This window comes from Myotis nattereri, assembly GCF_964212035.1.
Source record: "Myotis nattereri genome assembly, chromosome: 1".
NCBI lineage: Eukaryota > Metazoa > Chordata > Mammalia > Chiroptera > Vespertilionidae > Myotis > Myotis nattereri.
In genome coordinates this window covers 230,607,181-230,612,075 of record NC_138075.1, presented here as the reverse complement: position 1 = coordinate 230,612,075, position 4,895 = coordinate 230,607,181, and the positions used below count along the sequence as shown (strand labels likewise).

Sequence of the window (4,895 nt, the reverse complement as noted above, 5' to 3'; positions counted from 1 at the left end):
CTAGCTGAGCTGTGGCCCCGCCAGCTGCACATGGAGGGTCACCACTCGCCTCCGTGGCACTCAGCATGGCCACTTCCAGCTCAGCCTTCAGCTCTTCCAGGCCCAGCCTGGAGGGCAGACACAGCCAGGGCACGCAGCCCTGATGGGTGGTACCCGGGCACCAGGTCCATATTGTGCGCCTCCAGCACCGAGTCCTGCATCGGTGCAGGCGGCCCAGGCCGCGCAGGGCAGTGAACACGCTGGCCTTCTGCAGCTCCGCCTTGGGGTGGCTCACGTCCCTCACGTGCAGCATCACGTCTGAGTGGGCCACGTCCTGCAGGATGGCCGAGGACTGGATGAGGCTGTGAGGCAGCTGGGACAGGAAGCCAATGGTCCGTGTAGATGACGGTCATGTGGGACGGCATGGAGCCCACGTGCGTGGGGATGTAAGGCTTCAAACGGTTGGTCCCGGGGCTGCATGGCGCTGTCACCCGTCAGAGCCTTGATCGGCTGGTCTTCCCACAGCTGGTGTTCCCCACCAGGAACTCCCACTGCCTGTGCTGCCGGAGTCTCCAGGGCCTTGTGGATTTGCATCTCCTTTTCTTTCATCAGACGCTGCCACACCTGCACGAAAGGTTCTCCTGACCCCGTGATGTAGCGAGTTGCCTCCATGTCCGTCCAGGTGGGCAAGGTCGTTCTTCATGTCGGACCTGAGGAGGGGGAGCTCGGCCAGGGCCACCTGCAGCTGCGCCTCCTTGGTCCGGGCACTGCAGTGAAGATGTGCAGGACCCCGGGTATTGGTCGAACACCTGCACGCACCAGGTGGCCTCCAGTTCTTTCTTGGGGGGCATAGACATCCTCTCCACATTCAGAACAACAGCTGTCGCTCCCAACAGGCTTCTAATTTTCTCCGTCAGCTGCTCCAAGCGCCTGTGCCGAAGAGATGAGCTTCATGTTGGGCGTCTTGGTCGGCACCATCGTCTCCACCACCGACCAGTTGTCCAGCGTGTGCACCAGCGCCTTCGCCTCTGCCTCCGCCACTTGGCCCGGGTCCCCCCTTGACCTCGGGGTGAACCAGGCACACATGCTGGGCCCCCGCCAGCAGCAAGGGCTCCCTCCGCAGCAGCTCTTCAGGAATCTTTAGTTGTAAGATTTTATTTTAAATCCTCACCCAAGGATATTTTTTTTCCATTGACTTTTAGAGTGGAAGTGAGGGAAGAGGGAGAGACAGAGAAATATTGATGAGAGAGAGATACATTGATTGGTTGCCTCCTGCACATGCTCCAATGGCCAGGATTGAACCTACAACTCAGGTACAGCCCTTGACCAAGAATCAAATCCTGAGCTCCTGGTTCATAGGTCGACACTCAACCACTGAGCCACACCAGCCGGGCTCAAGTCAGTCCTGAAAGGGAATGTGAGTCCCTTTTGCAATACTTATTTTCTACTTCTTCAGAGTTATTGTGGCTTTTCTAGTTCCCTTGCATAAATTTTAGAATCAGCTTAGCCTATATAATAAAAGCCTAATATGCAAACCAACCGAGTGGCAGAATGACCAGCTGCTATAACACGCACTGACCACCAGGGGGCAGACGATCGATGCAGGAGCTGTCCCCCGGTGGTCAGTGTGCTCCCGCAGGGGGAGTGCGCTCAGCCAGAACCTGGGTTCACAGCTGGCAAGCGAAGTGGCAATGGCGGAAGCCTCTCCCACCCCCACGGCAGCACTAAGGATGTCCGACTGACGGCTTAGGAGCGGGCCTAAGCCCTCAGTCGGACATCCCCCAAGGGCTCCTGGACTGTGAGAGGGCACGGCCGGGCTAAGGAACCCCCCGCCCCCCACCAAGTGCACAAATTTTGTCCACCGGGCCTCTAGTAAAAGTCTATAGGAAAGCTAGGATTTTGATTGGGATTACGCTGAATCCATAGGTCAGTGTGGGGCTGTAGTCTGTGCAGGTGACCATCAGAACAGAAAGGCATTTCTCTCAATTCTGGAGGCCAGACGTCCAAGATCAAGGTGCCTGCGGGCTGGTTCCTGGTGAGGCCGTCTTCCTGGGAGGGAGGGAGAATGCTGGGTAGCAGTCCTGGGGGACCCGGGCCGCAGCCTTCTGGCCCGACCTCACCTTCATCACCTCCAAAGACAGCCACCTGGGCGCGGGGCACAGCCGAGCCGATACAGGCTCTGAGAAACCCTGACACCAAGCCCTCCCAGCTGTGAACTCAGAGCCGCCTCCACATTCAGACCTTTCCTCGCATCGTCCACGCCTGACAGTTCCCCCGCACATAGCTGTTCTCCCGAGTACGTCACCGTCTTTAATGCTACCGCAGACGTGACTGTGAAGTTTAACTTTGCAATTGGTTCCCGAATGGTAACGTGGACATAGGCTTGTTTTGTGCATCTCGTGTCCTTCGACCTCTCTAAGCCCACGCCTGCGTCAAAGCTGCTTTTCTTCACCTCCAGGAATTACCGTGTTCTCCTCCCGAATTCTGGTGAAGAATCGCCTTGACGATCTGAAGGGTTAGCTCTTGCGATCCTAACAGAGCCCCGGGCGGGGCGGGGCGGGGCATTCTGCACGTTCCTGGGCGCTGGAGCGCAGTGGGTGAGCTCTGTGACGCGTACTGACGTCCCCGGCACTGGGCCGCTGCTTGCTTGTCTCGTTGATCAGTCCAGCCAGAAGCTCATCCATCTCATCATTTCAAACACCCGCCTCGGGGTCAGGGGGGCCCCGTGCCCAGTGCGAAATTTTTCTCGGATGGGAGCGAGTGCTTGGGCGAAGGGCTCACGTGATGTGGCCTCAGGCTTTAAGGGCCACTCTGGTGGCTGCGGGGCGCGTGGACTGGGGGCACAAGGGCAGAGGTGGGGACCCCCTGAGGGGACGGTGGCTGGGACCTGGAGTGCTTTCTGAGAGGGGCTATCGGGTGTCAGAGCGACTGGAGGGAGTGGAGAGAGGACACCTGCAGCCCAGGCGAGGGCGGGCAGAGGGCAGTCGCTCAGGCGCGTGCACGGGAGAGGGAGCCACGCCAGCGCCACGGGCAACGGAGGATGCAGGTGCAGCGGAGACTCGGCAGTGAACAGCTCTCTCTGGGAATTTGGTGCAAAAGAGGAGCCAGAGGCAACAGGCTGGCAGAGAAGACAGACAGGGGTTTCCTCAGGAGAGCGGGGCCGCCACTGGAGAACCACAGGCCTGGGATGGGCAGGGGGGTGGGGTCGGGGGGGCTGGCGTGACGGGCACCGACCCCCTCCTCCTAATACCCCCCATCGAGGTATAATTCACACGCCATAGAGCCACTCTTTCCAAACGCACAACTCGGTGTTTCAGTATCGTAACCAGGTGGTGCAGCCACTGCCCCTGACTGCAGGCCACCTTCGTCACCCACGAGGGACCCGGTGCCCATGGGCGGCCGCCCCCCACCCTCCGGCCCCAGGAGCCCGTCTGCTTCTGCATGCGTGCACTTGCCTTTGTGCACAGTCCACGCAAGGGCAGCCACAGGTCTGGCCTCTTGTCTGGCTCACGTACGCCGAAGTGTTAAGACCAGGATGCACATTTGGGTGTCCCTTCCTGTGGCCACTCAGAGCAGCGCTGCTGTCCACGGGCACGTCCACGCTCCCATGTGGCCTATGTCCTTAGCACTCCCCCCACCTTCCCCGCCCCAGGTCCTAGAAGCACCCATCTGCTGCTTGGGCACCTGTGTGTGCTGGTGCCTCGCCAAGCACCACACAGAGCAGGTCCGAGACCCAAGCACCCGGGGGCCGAGCGGGCCTCGGAGGAAAGGCTGAGGCGGGTGACCACTGGCCTGTGGGGCAAGGACAGGGCACACAGCATGTGCTAAAGCCCCGAGGCCCAGTGCTGAGCACGCGTGTGGGCAGGGTGCAGGAGCCCGGCTGTGCATGGTGTGAGCGACCCCAGGGCCGCCTCTGGGCTGCTGGCCTGGAGCCCTAGGAATAGGCGATGGCCAGGCTGGGGTGCCTGGGCCCCAGCTCCCAGGCTGCACCTGGAGCAGCACGAAGTCAGGGACATCCACACCCCTCGGCCGCCCAAGATGAGGGTGGGGAGGGGGTGTGGGCTGCGGGGTCGGTGCACCCAGGGCGGCCCAGGCCCACCATGTGGTGCCCACGGCTCAGGCCACTGGGCAGGGCGCGGGGAGTCCTGGGGAAGATGAGACGGGGGTCCAGGCCAGTGGGCCGGGCAGGGTGGTCACCTGCGGAGGCGGCTCCCCAGAAGGGTGTGGGCGGGGCTTGGCCATCCGCCTCCCTGCGGACAGCAGACCCTCCACTCCAGGCCGCTGCCCCCGGCCCGTCCCCTCCGCATCGGATCCCACGGAGCCGGTCCGCGTCCCCGGCCCAGGGGCAGCCCCAGCCCGGATCCTCCGGGCACCGCGGGGCGGTGGCCTTGACACCCCTGGGAGAAACGCGCACCAGCTCCCATCCGGCCTGGCCCGGCCGGCCCGTCGCAAGGGCAGGGCCCGGGTACCGCGAGCCTCCTGGCGGCCGCGACTTGCACCCCGAGCTCGCACCCCTCCGGCCACTCCGGCAGGCGCCCAGTGCAGGCGCGCGCGGCCCCTTTAAAGACTTGCTGCGCCCTCCCGCCTCCTTTTTCTCGCGCGTCGCCCTCCGCGGACGCTCTACCCCTTCCCGCCCCTGCCGGGGGCGCGCTCACGTCACCGCGCAGACTTTGGCCCCGCCCCCGTCTCCAGGGTCAGGCCGAGCCATTGGCTGCGATCTCGGGGCACGTGTAGGAGGCGGGTCCTCCACCGGAACAGGCGGGGCTAAGGCGAGAGCGACAGCGTCGCGCGGTAGATGCGGACGTCACCTCGCTGACCTTCTCCGCGCACCGCCTGGGCTGGGGCGAGCCAATGACTGGCGCGGTCTTGGGCACCTACAGGAGGCGGGCCCTTCGCCGGAAGGGGCGGGGCGAGAC

General features: G+C 63.1%; 1 pseudogene across 1 annotated transcript; it reads right to left on the bottom strand.

Annotated features, from left to right (window-relative positions):
* LOC308512766 (putative GTP-binding protein 6) lies at positions 1 to 2,663 on the bottom strand (annotated as a pseudogene). The gene is made up of 2 exons: positions 2,601 to 2,663; positions 1 to 1,117 (listed from the first exon to the last, which is right to left on the bottom strand). The product of its transcript is annotated as a putative GTP-binding protein 6 (transcript).
* Between the last annotated feature and the right edge of the window lie 2,232 nt (positions 2,664 to 4,895).